This window comes from Boleophthalmus pectinirostris, unplaced genomic scaffold (assembly GCF_026225935.1).
Source record: "Boleophthalmus pectinirostris isolate CB_2022bp ecotype Guang Dong unplaced genomic scaffold, ASM2622593v1 HiC_scaffold_2, whole genome shotgun sequence".
NCBI lineage: Eukaryota > Metazoa > Chordata > Actinopteri > Gobiiformes > Gobiidae > Boleophthalmus > Boleophthalmus pectinirostris.
In genome coordinates, this window is record NW_026571152.1 from 22,919,869 (window position 1) to 22,936,733 (window position 16,865).

The following is a 16,865-nucleotide window of genomic DNA, read 5'->3' on the forward strand; positions in this document are numbered from 1 at the left end:
GACATCCACAGTCTCTTGGCCTGAATTAACCCACTTATTTCTTGTTGAGATGCCGAGTGTACTTCCTTTATTAACCTTGACTGACAGCGTTTACACAAAGGTTACAGCAGATGTAGGACAGACTCAGAAATGGCTAAGTTTAGATCTTATATCATTTTACCCGGAGACAAAGTGTTGCTAAATGAAGCGCTCATGGTGTGATTTTCCCTCTGCAGCAGAAAGTAGGTGACTGTGCCGTGGTCAGAGCTGTGTGGCAGTCAAGCAAAAACATGTGTTAGGGGCATATTATATGAGGCGTCTCTTTGCCCCGTTTGGATCTGCTCCTGCACTCTGGCTACACAGTCTGAGCTAGATATGTCAGGTTTATTAGGTTAATCATTATTTGTCATTATTCGGGCCACAAGAGAGAGAGTGAGAAAAAAATAAATAAATAAATAACACACAGAAGAACTTTAGATGCAAAAAAAAAAGTAAGATAATTTTAATTCATGTCTCTTTTCCAAAAACCTGTAATGTAATATGCCTTTTTGTCTGTTTTGTCACATTAAGAACATATGTTTTCTCAACTAGTACAAGGTTTTGGATGGGGAAAAGGGGTGTAAATATGAACTTTTCTTGGCACTTAGCCTCAAATGCAGGACAATAACAATGCAGGACTACTTAAACATGCATGAAACAAACAAACTTTGAGTAAACTAATGTTGAGGTAGTGCTGTTAAAAGCTCATAGTAATTCATTTTGCATAATAACTCCCCTTTACTGTTATTTTATTATTTAGAAAGTTTCTTAAAACTGGTCACAAACTAGAGTAGTCTACTGGACAATTTGAAAGAAGAAATGGGTTTCACTGTTGTTTTGTGTCAATAATTCTTCTGAAAATGGTTTTGTTTCTTTTGACAATAAGCACCACTCTAAAATGTGCTGTGCCTGTCCCTGTGTGAGTGTGGATGCTGTTCTTGTTGTGATCTGCTTCCTTATCACCAGTGCAAATGGGCTTATAACAAAGTAATTCATGACTGCAGAGAAAGACTGGGGAGCTTGGCTTGATTTATCAAACCGATAATCTTGTTCCTGAATGCCACATGGCTCCCACACAACCACTGAAAAGACAGAACAATAAGAAAGAATAAAAGTGGTGTGTTTTCTTTCCTTGATTATCATGTCTCTTGGTTTTTATGTTTCATGGCTGAGATGTAGAACCATATTTGAGTCCTCCTCTCTGTTGTGTAAGTGGACACCTGTTCTGTGGTAGGAGCTGTGAGCACATGGAGAGACTTGGCCAAAGAGCAGGGGATGAGTCAGGTCTTTGGTTTGTCGTCACTGCTACAGAAGTTTTTTTTTTTTTTAGAGGCAAAATGTGCAATTACTCAACAAATAACTAGAGATGTAGTGCTGATTTTTACACTTTATTAGGTGATATTTCTTACACACAAAAAAAGTATTTATAAAGGTGCACTATATGTAACTTTCCCAATAGAGGGCATGCCACCTGCTAGAAATATTCCATGGTATGATATTAAACTTACCTACCTTGAGTTTATTCAGTTCCAGGTGTTTTTATAGGTTTAAACTTCCTCTTACTGTGAGGGAGGTCACCTGTTCACAGATCTGACCTGTAATTTGGCCTATTGACATCACCTGCTTGTCTCTCTTGAGGTAGATAAATTAATGCCATACTGTGGAACATTCTGGGCAAAGCACCATGTCCTTAGAGACAAGCAGGTGGCAGACGCTCCATCAAAAAAGTTACATATACTGCACCTTGACAGTTCTACCTACCTTTTATTGATTTTTTTGAATTTACAACAGCTCTTGTGAATTTTTTTTTTTCTATGCCCTCTTGATATTTTTTATTGTATTATGCAGCAACTTTATCCAGTTGTACTGTGATTATCCATTTACCAAACATTTGAAAAGCAAACCAAAACCAAAAGCTATAAGAATCTATATTAAAGAGCTGCCCAAGAGACCAACAGTGGCCCTGCTAATGTGTTTACATGTGTTCATTTATTTGTGTGTCCCAGTCCCTATAGCCTGGACCCTGTTTGTTTGAACACTAGTGCTTTTCAAGGAAGCAGTCCTCAAGTGCCAAAACACTGCCAATATTATTTTCCACACAAATGCACCCATTGAGTTTGTCTTTAGAGCCTGCCGAGGCACAAGGAGCAGAGGGAGACTTCCTGATGAGAACATGAATATGCATGGGGCGATTTAAAGCTTTGGCTCGGTCCCATACAGTAGGACAGTTAGGAGATTAACAGAGCATGCTTTATATTGTTTACTTCAGAGCAGGAGAAGGAGTGTGAGGGGCACAGACCAGCTCTAACCAAAGAAACATGTAATCAGGGCGTTTATGGGTTAATGTTTAAGATGTTCAGACGAGGTGTGATCTTCTCAGTGAAGTATATCCATGGAATTCAGAATGATGACAAATATGAAACTTTGCCGTGATGGTTAACAATTTTTCACACAAAAATTATATAATTTGAATGTGAAAAAATCCTCAAAATGTGATGAAGCTAAAATCCATGAGTAGGCTCATATGTTAGATATATGTAGGTGTGCAATAACTAATCAAAATAATCATAATAACTGTTAAATGGACTAGACTCTAAAATACATGCAAAAAGACCTTTTATATACCAAAGACAGGTGTATTTTTAAATCTTTAGGTGTAAATATTTTCAGTCTAGAAGGATTCAGTTTTTCATTTTTTTTTTTTTTTATCTGGCAACAATATATTTAAGAATCTTTTAATGTACAATAGAAAGAAAACATTCACAGTTGACTACCAAAATACAGTTACAAGTTACATGGCTCTCCTTTGGCTTTACCCCGTACCAAGAGCACCACACAATACATCAAATATCCACTCAGGTAAATCCTTGAAGAAGGTTTAGTCTCTGGAAAAGGTCTCCACTTTTTAAAAACAAAATTATATGCATGTTGTAAAATCTCCTGTAAACTGTGATAAACTAAACCCTTTTCTCTAAAGTCTTGGTACATGTTTGGTATATTCTTCTTTTCAGGAGTTCTTGGCAGTTGTTAATACCCCCCACACACTGTTTGACCTGCGACTTACATTTCAGTGTCAATTTGAGTGGGCTCTTTAGCTTGACACACACTCCCACATAGCCCCTCTGGAGACAGGCGTTTGAAATCCTTGAATAAGTAATAGAGCAGTAGATTTTATGGTTTCAATTTGGTTTGGTGGAAATCCTGTGAAGAGAAAGTAAAAACTGAAACTGTCTCAAATGTGCCCCATGGAGGTTTTCTAATAACTCTGAAGACTTTGAGTATTGGCTCCTGCAGGTTGTTCAGACAGTCAAAGTTGGCCCAGAGAATATCACCGAGCATGTTCCAAGTCTGAATATATGGAAGTTTGGGCTGCAAAATATATTACCAAAATACTGATTTAAGAATATTGGCTTGGCTAATGCCATAATGTGGAACATTCCAGGCAAAGCCATAACATCTCCATGGAGACAAGCAGGTAGCGGACCCTCCACCAGAAAAGTTACATAGTGCACCTTTTTATTACTGATGCACCGATGCAGTGTTTTTTGTTCCGATACTGATGTCTTATTAAATATCTGCCAATACTTGATATTAACCGATGCTAGGGTGGAAACTTGTTCCAAAAAAAATTATTTCTGTAACTGTTATTTATCATTTAAAGTGCCTACAAAACAGCTTTGAAAAAATAAAAGTTTATTATGAGCAGGGGTGTAGTGGGCGTGGTATGAGGGGATACAACGTCCACCCACTTCTCCCGACGTGAGATATAAACAAATTTAAAATAGCTACAACTTAAATGTCAAACCGGAGCTACTGGCAATGGTGAAAACAACCTACATAGTCTCATGATATCTGCAGTTCTGTCTTATAGAGACTGCGACACGAGGGTCCAGGATTGAACCAGGACTGAACCAGGACTAAAACAGGACCGAGTGTCGGGACAGGTCCAAGAGTAGTCCGGGTTAAGTCTTGATTTAGACCTGGTTTAAGACCTGGTTCAGTCCTGGTTTAGTCACGAATTATGTACCCCCTCTACACCACTGATTATGAGACATTTTGGCCCATTTTTGGCTCTTTTTACACCAGTTTAAAGACCACAATGGGACATCGACTGAACTGAAAATTTTCACTATCTGTGCCGACAAACAATACCAGTAATGTATGACTAGTAAATATGAACAAGTAAATAAGAATAAGACATGTACATGTACAGTTTTTTCACAATCTGATATTGCATCTTTTTCTCATATTGTGTAATGGGTGTGGAATTTTGCTGATACAGGAATGTCCGACAAATTTTGTATTAACACAGACATTGAAATAGATCTACTTGATTTCTATTGGCTGCCTGTCAACACCAGGAGACAAGAGCACAGACAAGGACAGAGGTGCAGTGTCACGTTTCCCCAACACTCAGACACACAAAGCAGGACTTGGCTTTTTGTACTGACCCTGTTTGCTAATTAGCTGTCAGGCCTACTTTTCCAGTGAGGAGAGGAGCTTGTGTCGTAAGGCTAAAGTGGCCAGAAGGTGACAGATTTTGGCCACTGCTGGTTGTTCTGTCTGGGGCTCTGTGCGTGGGTGTGAAGTTAGATCAGGGATATCATGTGAACAGCTTAATTAGTAGGTCTATATGCAGTATAATGCTCACAGGGCTGCAGTATGAATTAGAGCTGTGATGAGACAGTGTAGTACTTCATTGCTCCAGGAGTGACTGAATGTAGGGAAGGTTTCATCTGTGGTCATCTGACTTTCTGTGATGAAGAATACTCTCCAGAAGCCTTTTCCAACTGATGGTACTGGCTTGAAGCACTGGGACTTGATGGGTCTTGGTCACCAATGAAACCTTTTCTATATATAGTTGTGATGTTGAAAATATGAAAAAGAACCGGACCGTTTTCAATGATCTGCCTTGTTACCATATAGGAATGTAACAATAACCGTGTCGTCAAAGTTGATTGATTGATAGCATTTATATAGCGCCTTTCAAGATACCCAAAGCACTTTACAGTTCATTATTCAGTCACTCCACACTCAGTGGTGGTAAGCTACTACTGTAGCCACAGCTGCCCTGGGACAGACTGACGGAAGTGAGACTGCCAATCTGCGCCATCGGCCCCTCCGACCACCACCATCTCTTACGCTCACACCAGTTTTATACTAGGCAATGTGGGTGAAGTGTCTTGCCTAAGGACACAACAACAGTTTTTTGCCACTGGCATCGCACTGTGGCACCTGGAATTCCTAGCGGTCTCCCATTCAAGTACTACCCAGGCCCAGCCTGCTTAGCTTCTGAGATCTGACGGGATCAGGCTTTTACAAGCCAGTATTGTGGTTCTCACAATAGTATTGTGGACCATCACAATATATCAAATTACAAGTCTCTTTGTTTAAATTAAGAGTTATTGTGCAGCAATAGTAAAAAAAAGACAGCGAACTACATAGACCATGATCCTTTGCTCCATTTCAGTGCAGACTACATGACAAAATAACAGTTCTAAGCACTTTTAAGTCTTAGATCTTTGGATTAAGTCTTGTGAAGGCATTTTAAGAGGAAGAAGTAGCATATTAACAGTTTTCTTTAGCCTCCACAAAATATCGCAAAAAATACCGTACCGTGAGATGTATATCATGAAAATATCGTACCGAGATATTTGGATATTGTTACATCCCTAATCGTGAGCCTCCCCACCATATCATGAGCTTTCCCACGATGTCACAATAAATATTGTATCGTGAGGTTTATACCATGTCGATGTTGTATCATGAGACTTGGATACTTACACCCCTATAATATGGGGAGAAATGTAGTTAAAGGTGCAATATGTAACTTCTCTGATGGAGGACTGATGATTGATGATTGTCTTCATGGAGAGTCTTTTGCTTTGCTAAAATATTCTACAGTACTGCAGTATGGCATTTAAGTGACAGTGACCAATTTTGTCTATGGAGTTGAGCAAAATAGATCCCTGTGTGCTGTCAGCATCTATATTGTCCAGGAACCAGGAGTTTCTATTAGCTGTTAGCATGCTAGTAAAATGAGACATAATATGATCACTTAAATCTCTACTGTTTTCTGGTCATGAAATAAATTGATGACTATTTGTTACTCACATCTACTGTGCTTTTACTATTAATCCTGGCTTTAAAAGTTGTTTTCTTGACATATTTTCCTCTTGTCTCATTGCATCTTTGCGCCTGCTTTACATTGTATGCGTTCTGTTCAGTGAGCATGAAAATCGCCCTATTTAGTGACCCACCCACCCATCTCTCCTCCCTCCTTCCATCCTCCTTCCATCCCTCCCTCTCTCCCTCCCCCCTTCACTGCCCCTTCAAGATGCAACGTGGTGAGAAGACTGGAAACAACTCACTGACCCTTACTTGAATGGGTCCAAGCTCACTCAGTCACAAATATAGGAGCACAGCTTTAAGTGAACAAATGATTTAAATTGCTATTCATGATTGCAATGGTCATTGTTGGATTGAAAATGCTGTGGGGCAGACAGGATTGTTTGTCCAGTGGTGAAAAGAGCAGCTTTGTACATGGTGACACAGATCAGTCACTTGGCTGCTCATTTGACCCAGATTTGACGACCCATGTCAAGGATGGGCCACATATGTAGGACTCAAACAGCCTCTAAGCAACGCAATTATGTTAAGATTATTGGGTTAATCGATAATGAGGATTATTTAGGTCACAATACAAAAATAAAAGTAAGACCATTTTCAAAGCAAAAATAAGTAATTTCCAATCTACCTATAAACCAGCAAAGCAAACTTAAAGGTAAACTACACAACTTTTCTGGTAAAGGTCAACCACCTCTTTTTCTCCAAGCATATTTCAGTGCTTTCTCTGAAATGTTTGGGGTTAAATTTTGGGGTTAAAATTTGGGGTTAAACTTCTCTGTTTCCATGGACACATCAGACCAAGTTACAGGTCTGATCTGTGGAGAGACAACCTGAATGTTCCCATGTATATGTGTTTATACATACTGTGAAACATTACAGGCAAAGCAGGAATGGTTCCATGAATACAAGTAGGTGGTGGACACTCTGCCAGACAAATTATATAGTGCCATAGTCCTTTTTCACTGTCACCTAAACTCACATAAACTTTACTTTATCATTCAGAAAGATTGATTTCATAAAGCTGCATGGTGACAGACTGGTGATAATCAGTTTGACAGCTGAATGCACATGAAGGATTTCACTGTTGTTTGGCCATGCTCTCATTTGTCAATAATCATAAATAAATAATCGCATCAAGAAAATCTGATATTGTGACATCCATAATTGCCAAAATGTCAGAAAATTGGGAAAGTCTTTCCAATTCTAATATTTTTTTTTTTTTTGTAAAATTGCTCTGACTATTTTTCTTAACTGCCTGTCACTGCTCTCATGTCTCTATTCCATCAACACCTCATAACTCCAACTGGACTCTGTAATTCCCTTCTGCCAATCAAATCATCTTTTTGCTAATAGGATTTTTGGACCGCAGGAGAGTGAGCAGGCTCCCAGGGGCCCAGCGGAGGATGGGGGAAATTCAGTGACTGGAAGCCATATTATGTTTGCCTTGATGACTTTTCTATTGAGAGGATCAATACACTTGGGGTGTAATGGGGGGCTACTGAAATCAACTTTCCATTTTGGATGTGTCGTAATAACTAAAATTTTGTTTTCTCCAAAATAACATCAACTCAGTAATTACTCAAGTAGACATGGGTGAATTATCAAATTATCAGTAATATTCTGAAGATATTTTCAAATAAGGGTATACAGTGATATTTCTGCACAAAAAATAGGTATTTTATTTAATTTTGACAAAGTATTAAATTCTTTTTTCTATTTGACATTTCATATTTTAACAATGTAAGGTATTAGTCTTAAACAGTGCATATTTAAGAGAAACACACAATTCAATGTAATGTAAATGTATAAAAGGGCTTCCTCTCTCTAAAGTCTCTGTTTGCTGTTTAAATGTGACAGTGTCGCTGCTCTCCCAGTGTACCTGTGATCTTTATACCCCACTGAGGAGGAGTCAGACTCACACTATCTTGTGCCCAGCTTCCTGTAGTTTTTACTACACCTCTGTTTGTGTTGTGGTCCTGTCTCAGCAGCTCCATATCCACGTAAAGGTTTGTCCTGCTGCTTCTGCTCTGCTTTTGTCGAAACAACAGTGTTTCTGCCTAAGCCTGTAATTTGTTTTGAATAGAAACCGCCTCTTTTTTCTTTAGAGGAGAGCAGTGTGCTGTTGATCTACAACAATGATGTTCTAAGAAGCTGTGAAAAACTATATTTCATTTTTAAGGATTTCTGAGCATACTACATGCTAATTACACAGACAAAAGTGTGCACATTTTGAGTAGGTTTTTCATAATAATAATCATAATAATAATGATGATAATGGAACATAATTTACACTGGAAGTATGTCTGTTCAGTTTGTTAGATTGTATTTTAGTTTAATATCATGTAGTCTGTTGAATTCTTACAGTATTTGTGAGTTCACAAACTCCTGAAAATTCATCTGGCGCGGCTCCCACTTTTGCGATTGCCTGATTAACCAGAGGTTCAGAACAATCACAGAGTAGCATTGTGGTTTGAGAAGAGACTATTTTGTTTGTGTAAAATGTGCACAAGTGTATTTGTGGATGGGAAAGATGTCTGTGCTTTTCCCTCATCTGGATTTAACAAAAGGTCTTGGCTTGTTGTGCTGTTGTGATACTTTATATTATCATGTCATGATGTTAAGTGTTGGGAAGGTTACTTTTAAAATGTAATCCCCTACAAATTACAGATTACATACACCAAAATGTAGTTTGTAATGGAATCCATTAAGTTACTTAAAGTGAGTAAAGTAGTCTGAATACTTTGAATTACTTGATATTGTCATGCTTTTTAAAACTACATGAATGTAGCAACCACATCCTGAAAATTCTTGTTTGTTCTCTTCAAATTGGCTGAGCCCAAGTCTCCATGAACAGACTTTTGTTTGCTGTAGAGAAGCAAAGACTAGGAAATCTGAACATAAGATGTTTTGTCTGTTAAACGACAATAAAAGTCCAGTCTTTCCTTAACCAGATTAAAAATATTACTGATAGAGAAATGATATGAGATCACTGCTGCCTTCAATTATGTCCACCCTACTGTTAGGTGCCATACTGTTCAGACCTGGTTTAGTCCTGGTTTAGTCCTGGTTTAGTCCTATTATTAGTCCTGGTTTAGTCCTGGTTTTAGTTCTGGTTTTAGTCATGGTTTAAGTGCTAGTTTAGTCCCAGTATTAGTCCCAGTATTAGTCCTGGTTTTAGTCCTGGTTTTAGTTCTGGTTTAGTCCTGGTGTAGCCCAAAATGTGAAAATAGGAAAAAACTGCCATGTAATCCATTTATTTCAACAACGTAACTGTAATCCAATTACCACTCATTGAAACAGAAACTGTAACCGAATACAGTTACTCATAATTTGTACTCTGATTACGTAACTCCGGTACATGTAATCTGTTACTCCCCAACACTGATGATGTTGCATGACTTAATCACTTTAAGTGAGAAAGTTTTAATAGATCTACTTTGAGTATTGATTAGCATTTTGGTGTAGATTCTGTTAACAACCTTATAACAATATTGCAGTTGTTAGAATGATGATTGTTGGAAATAGAAAAGTTAAGAGTCCAAGGTACAGTTAAGATTCTAACTGCACCAAGATATAATCAGTCAAACTAGAATCCCTGGCTCTCCTCCTCCGGTGTCTTCTGTTAGCTCTGATGTGACAGCTCAATGTTGCTGGGAGTGCGTTGGAGTGTGTTTAGTTCATGGTGTGTATATGTGTATGTGTATATGTGTATATCCTTGTGCCACTTTAGAGCTCCTCTGGTGAGCGGAGCAGCGTGCCATGACAGTGGTTGCTATCCAGAACTAACAGACAAGCGCTTTATCTGGGGGCGGACTTTAGAACTGAGAGACATGGATCCTTGTGTAGCTCTGTTTGCATGGTGACTACACTACTGGCTGCTGAGCGTGTCTATGTGGACCTCCTGCCGCTGGGTTAGCCCTGTTCACTGATAGCAGGGGCACATGTGGGGACTTGGACAGGACTCAGCGCTGGAGGTGGTCTTGGAGAATCTGCCCTCTGCTCTTGGACGAGCTCATGACCCCTGGTAGTGTTCTTGTTTTCTCGTAGTAGCTGAGAGAGTAAGGACATATTTATTCTATTTTTGAAAGCATTGTTGAAAGCATGTGTTTTATGCACAACTCCATCTTGACTCCTATTAACATTCAACTGAAAATGTGATTATGATTAATGTGGGCTACACAATAAATCAAAATCAAATTGGAATTACAGTTAAAATAGTTATCAAATTGCAAGTAGGGTTGTCAAAAGTATCTAAAATCAGATACTAACACTAGTATCAAAACTGGATACTCACTTTAACAAGTAATCATACAGTAATAAACCTTTCCTAATCAGCATTAGAAATGATGTTGAACTGTATCAGAACAGATATAAGACCACATAAACTAGTATAGGCCCATGGACACCATGGAACCAACCTGCACGGCTGAGGGATTACACATATATTATAAAATTGCAATATTAAAGAGTAGTACTATGATTTAATGGTGACAATGACATGTTATTAATTATCACTGTGGTGTCAAAATCAGTATTGTCAAGTATATTCCTTAGTATCAAAATCCAGTTTTACATTTTTGCATAGTAACAAAATTGCAAAGGCTGGCATTATTTAGATAATATAGAATATATAAAAACCTTGTAGCACCTATATTTTAGACAGATGTGCATGGGATACTTGGATTAGTTCATATTTCAGTCTTCTCTATATTTCTAGTCACTGGCCAGTAATACAACAGGAACATGCATGCAAGAAAGCTTTGGTTGATTTTGATGCATTTTTAATTTTTTGTTTGGATTTTTTGAATTGATTTGACAGTTTTGTAATTGAATGCAAGTCCATGTTATTGTTCACTGAAGCAACAAATTCTCAAGTCTTATGTAAGTCTTTCTGTTCCTTGTTGTGTTTACATTCAAGGCTGAGCATTTCTTACATAGATCCGACCCATCAAAACAGCTGTTGTTCAATTATTCATATCGACTGTACTCCCATGTAGCTTGGATTGCATGTAGTGATTTATTCATGCTAGACTAAGAGACATTTGCTTTATGTGTCCAGGAACCATTTGAACACTAGAAACCATAAACAAGTCTTTCTTACATCCTCCCTTTACCATGGTTATTTCATATGAAGTGTGCTACATTGCTTTTAGTTTTGCAGAGTAGAAGTTTCCAGCTGATTTGATGTAACCTCTAAGAAATGTCCTTTTCACACATTGGTTTAATAACTGCAGCTGTCCCTCATTTTTGACAAAGAAGTCTAGCTGTGCAGAAGTGAACAGAATGCACCAGAGATGAAGTGATTAGCAGTGTGATTGGGGGATTATTTGTGGTCGAATTAATTATTTTAAAATGGGCTTAAAATAGAAACTAATTGATGTAATGACGGGATTATTGCATGCTGCCAGAATGTGCTTGTTGCTTGACTGAAATTTGTACCCAAAAACCCAAAGATATTCAATTCTAAATAATATTTTTAGCACAGGTTGTGATTACAGCAGGGATGCAAAATATGCCACACCCTTGAATACAAAAACAACAACAAAAACATGCCTTTTGCCAATTACAAATAGTGTTTAAAAATGTAAATGTAAACTAGCAAGTCGGCCACCATCCCAGAGGTCGAAGGATTGATTCTTGCGCATATTGAGTTCTGTCCTTGAATCTTTAGGTAAGACACTTCTAGGGATGCACCAGTATGATACTGGTATCTGATATCAGTTCTGCTATTGAAAATTTTGTTGGATCAGATATTGGTAAACCCAATATCCTATTTTGGTCTAAAATTGGTGTAATCAGATGATTTACTGGCCAGAAATCTATCATAATAGTAAACTTGTATTTTCTATAATTGTTCTATAGTTACAAAACACATTTGGATATTTTTTAGCTTATGGTGTTTGTGTGTAAATGGAAATAAGTTATATTTTCAGTCTCTGCCCTATTATCAGTTGATACCAAGTATTGGCGTATACTTAAAGCCAAACCATACTACTGACATCGGTATCAGAACAGAAAAATCTGGATCGGAACATCCCTAGACATTTTATCCACCCTAGTATGTATTTGATGTGAGCATGAAACATTGGCAGCCTTGCTTTCATCCATCTACCCCAGGGCAGCTGTGGCTACAGTATCTTACCACCATTGAACATAGAGTATGGGGTGAATGAAAAATTACTATAGTGTAGCACTTTGAGAGTGTTCAACAAGCTTGTGTGATGTAACCAGTTCTGAGGTTAAAGCTTCTAAGCTTCTATAAAGCGTCTATGATGTATCAGGCAATATTATTATCATATTCAACTATTCAGCAACAACCTATGATAACACTTATGCCAAAGAAAATGTTATTGCAATCTTCAGTAACGCAGATTTCTACCATTTCTAATATTCTAAAAGGTACTTTATATCAAATTTCTTCTCCCAGGCCAACATAAAGATAGTACCTGCTTTATCAAAGTAACCTAATATTGGAGCTCCCCCTCCCCTGTCTCCCCAATGACTTGTCCTAAAACACACAAAACCGTTTGCTGCAATAGAGCGTGAAGCTTTTGAAGGTGTCTGTATTCACTGGTGATCCTCATATTAACATTCAGACAAAAGCCGGGCACAGGTCAGGCCCAGTTGGACTCTTTACCCAAGTCTATTCTGGTTTCCCAGAATATGCCCCAATAAAGGACTTTGGAAGAAATGCTTATTAGGAGTGATTACAAGCAATTTACCTCTACTTAAGAGGAAGTAAAATTAGATATTTCTTATACGAGTTCATAGAAAGTACAGGAGTGACAGCCGTGTTATGCGTTCTTCTATGAATTGCCAGGTTGCAGATTCGAATCAGCCTTGTAGCTTTGTCCTTGCAAGACATCTAATCACTTATCAAGTCTATGTTATCTCAATAGATTAGTGTGAAGAAATACTTGCATGTTTTTTATTCACATACTTTCTGGCTGCTCCGTTATAGCAACGATTACAATCAATTGATCACTCCTGTACTGTCAAATATAACCTGTAGAGAAAGTATAGACCTAATTAGTAATGTTCTGTGCTACTTTTGTTATGTGAAGATCAGAAAAGTATATGTGTTCTATTATGTTAGCGTTGGACAGAGTGCACATATCATTTTGAAAAAAAAGTAATTCCTTGTAATTTTGATAAACACATTTTTGTAATTGAATAAAGCAATATGAAGTTCAATTAACTGCACTATTTTAGTGTGTACAACTGTTAGTCCCATAATTCCTAGTTTTTGAATCATAATAATTTAATAGTGTTCAGACATTTCAAAGTAGGGATGTGCAAAAATATACATAATCATATTGTAGTGCAGTCACAATTTTTTTTGTGACTGCACTACAATTTCTTTGTTTATTTAGTGGAAGGAAACTTGTTTATGCAATACATGTGACATATTTATTGTTTTAAAGAGTAAAAGAAATGTATTTCATGTTCACTTTGCACAAGTGGGGGTTTCACAAAGAAATCTTGTTGCAAAAATGTATTTGGTTCTTTAAAAAATGCAATACATCAGAGTATCATGTGTGATATATTAATTACTGAATGTATCGATGATGTCAGAGACACTGTGATTCCCAGCCCTAATGCAAAGTTGACTCACTCTCATATAGTGTGTCCTACAGTTTATATTTTTACTGATATAGTTCGTCTATGTGGTTATATATGAGACTTTTCCAAGTCTAATATCCAAGTGAACTACTATGATCTCATTTGTACAGTTCTGACAACATTTTGCCAGAACAGAAATTTTAAACCAACAAAGCGAATGTGTATACATCTCCACAGATGCAGGCTTCAGACAATGTGATTGAATATGTATTTGTGTGTCTCTTTCATGTGTCCTCATTATTCCACTGACATGCCCCTGCACTTGTGATGTGGCCACAGGGAGCAGACGCCACTTTTTTCCAGAACCACATTTGTTACAATCACCAGCCTCAAATTTAGCACAACTTCTCCATATCAAAGACTCACAGCCAATGAGGAGGACAATCATTTTCCACCACACATTATAATTGACCAAATGAATAATGAATCAGGGACAGACAAGGATGCTGTATGATTTATTAGACGGAGAGACCGACGGAGAGTTTTTGTGCAATAGTTAAAACTCAATATTTCAACAAGATCAAATCATGTACATCTTGTTTCTGCATGCCCAACTAAGTGAACTTGTTCCATGTATTAAACTTTTATGACTTTATATTATTAGATTATATTATATTCGCAGAACAGTAGTAGTACTAGTCAGAGGTGGAGCCAAGCCATCATCTGGCAAGTCTCAAGTAAGTCTCAATTCTTTGACCTCAAATCCAAGTCAAGTCCCAAGTCAAATATAGGCAAGTCCTACTCGAGTCTCGAGTCACTGGTCCATGAGTCCAAGTCAAGTCCAAGTCGTTTGAGCTTCAAATTATTTCAAGTCTTTAAACCAAAGTACCAAATATAGTTTAGATTTTTGCTATTTATATGAATTTTAAGGTAAATTGGACTTATAAAGTCATAGTATATTTATATATGAGAATTTATATAATATATAAGAGTAGTAGAAATGCATTTTTTTTCCATTTTAAATGTCTTGACAAGATCTTAGGGTGAATCATTACAGTCAGAATAGAAAGAATTCAGATTTAAAAGTACTTTTTAAGTCTTCTCAAGTCTCAGGCTTCAAGTCCCAAGTCACTGATCTTCAAGTCGAGTCCCAAGTCTTAGTCCACTTTATCAAGTCAAGTCTGAAGTCCTACAAATAGTGACTCAAGTCTGACTCGAGTCCAAGTCACGAATTGCAAGTCCCCATCTCTGGTACTAGTACTCGAGCTAGAACAATGACCAATGACAATGAATACAACAACTATCTGTTAGCCCTTCTTGATCGATAGTAACTCATTTTAGGATCAGTTCAGCCGAGGTTTTAACCAGGTTAAATGGGTAATAAACAGAATACTGATTTCTATTGATATAATTTTGTAGGCAGTTTCCGTGGCTATGGTGCCAGATCCTAAAGAATACTGGAAACCAAACCAGACTGCGGGGCCAAGCAGAGTTGACTTGGGCCGGTGGAAATGGGGCTTAATGGAGGGCTAGCTGATTATGTAATATATCATTATTTAATACCACTATTACTGTTAATACAGAAGTAGTACCCATAGTCTTGTATCTGTAGAAGACTGTATAGCGTTATCTATCTGATCATAGGGGTTCAGAGTGATCTAACCCCGTTGCCATTGCAATTACCAATTCACTCAATCTTTTGACTTAACAAAAGTCCTTGAATATCTCTAATAACCAGGAAGCTGAGGTCCATGAATATATTTGCACAGTATAACAGTCATATCTGGTTACTAAGGTTTTGTAGCTTTCCTGACAGCAAACCACATCATTATAACGTTGCTCTAGTGTGTGCTTGGTGCCTGGTGGTATCCTGACCATCTGCTTGCTTTCTCTTGTGCTCCTGCTGTGTTCTTGTGGAGCTGTGCAGGTTGTATGCTGAAACACCGTGAATGTGCTGCACCTTTGTAAAACAGGCCACAAGGCAGGAAATGATCCTCCTTTATTACGGTCAGCGCTGGATCCTGCTGCTGCTGAGTCAGACCTGTGTACTGTGGAGGAGAGCGCTGGTGCAGTGAAGCTAGCATCACACTAAACACAGCCACGGTGTCCTGGACCTGTGTACCATGGAGGAACTCAGTGAACCCACAGTCTTGTGTAGCAGTAGCAGTATTAGTATTGGTACAAGTGACTATAGCATTAACAGCTAGTGTCAGTAATTGATACTATTTAGACTTAGACGCCATTTATTTTTACACAACTGAAATTTCTCTCATGCAGTTGCTTACACATTGCAATATAATAACAAAGAGTGGAATAATAATTGTATAAAATTTAAAATAATAAAAGAAAAAAATTAAAGCATCATGGTCCAAGCATCAATTAAAGCAACTTTCTGAAGATGCCCCGTCACTTGCACTTTGGAAATTAACCATTACTTTGGAACATTTTATACAGTTTTATACCAGACTGTGGAATATTAGAGCTACAAGGACAACATTTCCATGCAAACAAGCACAACAGGTCAGATTTGTGGTGATGCAAGCCGTCTCACATGATTTTCTAACAAAAAACGCACTTTGAAGTGGCAAGTATGCAATAAGATTTTGTAAATATACAAGAGGTGGGATAAAGAGATACAGTGCACAGATGAAAATAATGGCTTTCACATGACATAAGGTTAATAAGGTTATCGCTATCTAGTACTTATATTCTACTGTTTAGAGCTTGTGTTCATAAAGTAGAATTACATTGACAACTTCTCCCTATAAATATTGGTCTAAACTTGAGCCAATATTCTCAGTGAGGACTTAATAATATTTTGCTGACAGGGGCTATTAGACCATATCTCCGTGTTAGCTCTGGCTCAGCCCCATTAGTTTGAATCACACAAAGGTTAAGTGCACATTTAACTGCATGAGAAGAGCAGGAGTGACTTGCATTTGTCCTAAAATCTGCTCTCAGTTCCTCTCTTCTCAACACTTGTTCAGCTTTATCCCTTTATTTTGTGTAATCACTTATGTAAGACAGACAGCCTACATCAAACTTTGACACCATTAAGAGCTTATGCAACAGTTTAGGAGACATTAATCTTTTTTGTACAGTTTCGTACTGTAGAAATATAAGATTAGAATGTCCATAATGCATAATACTCTATA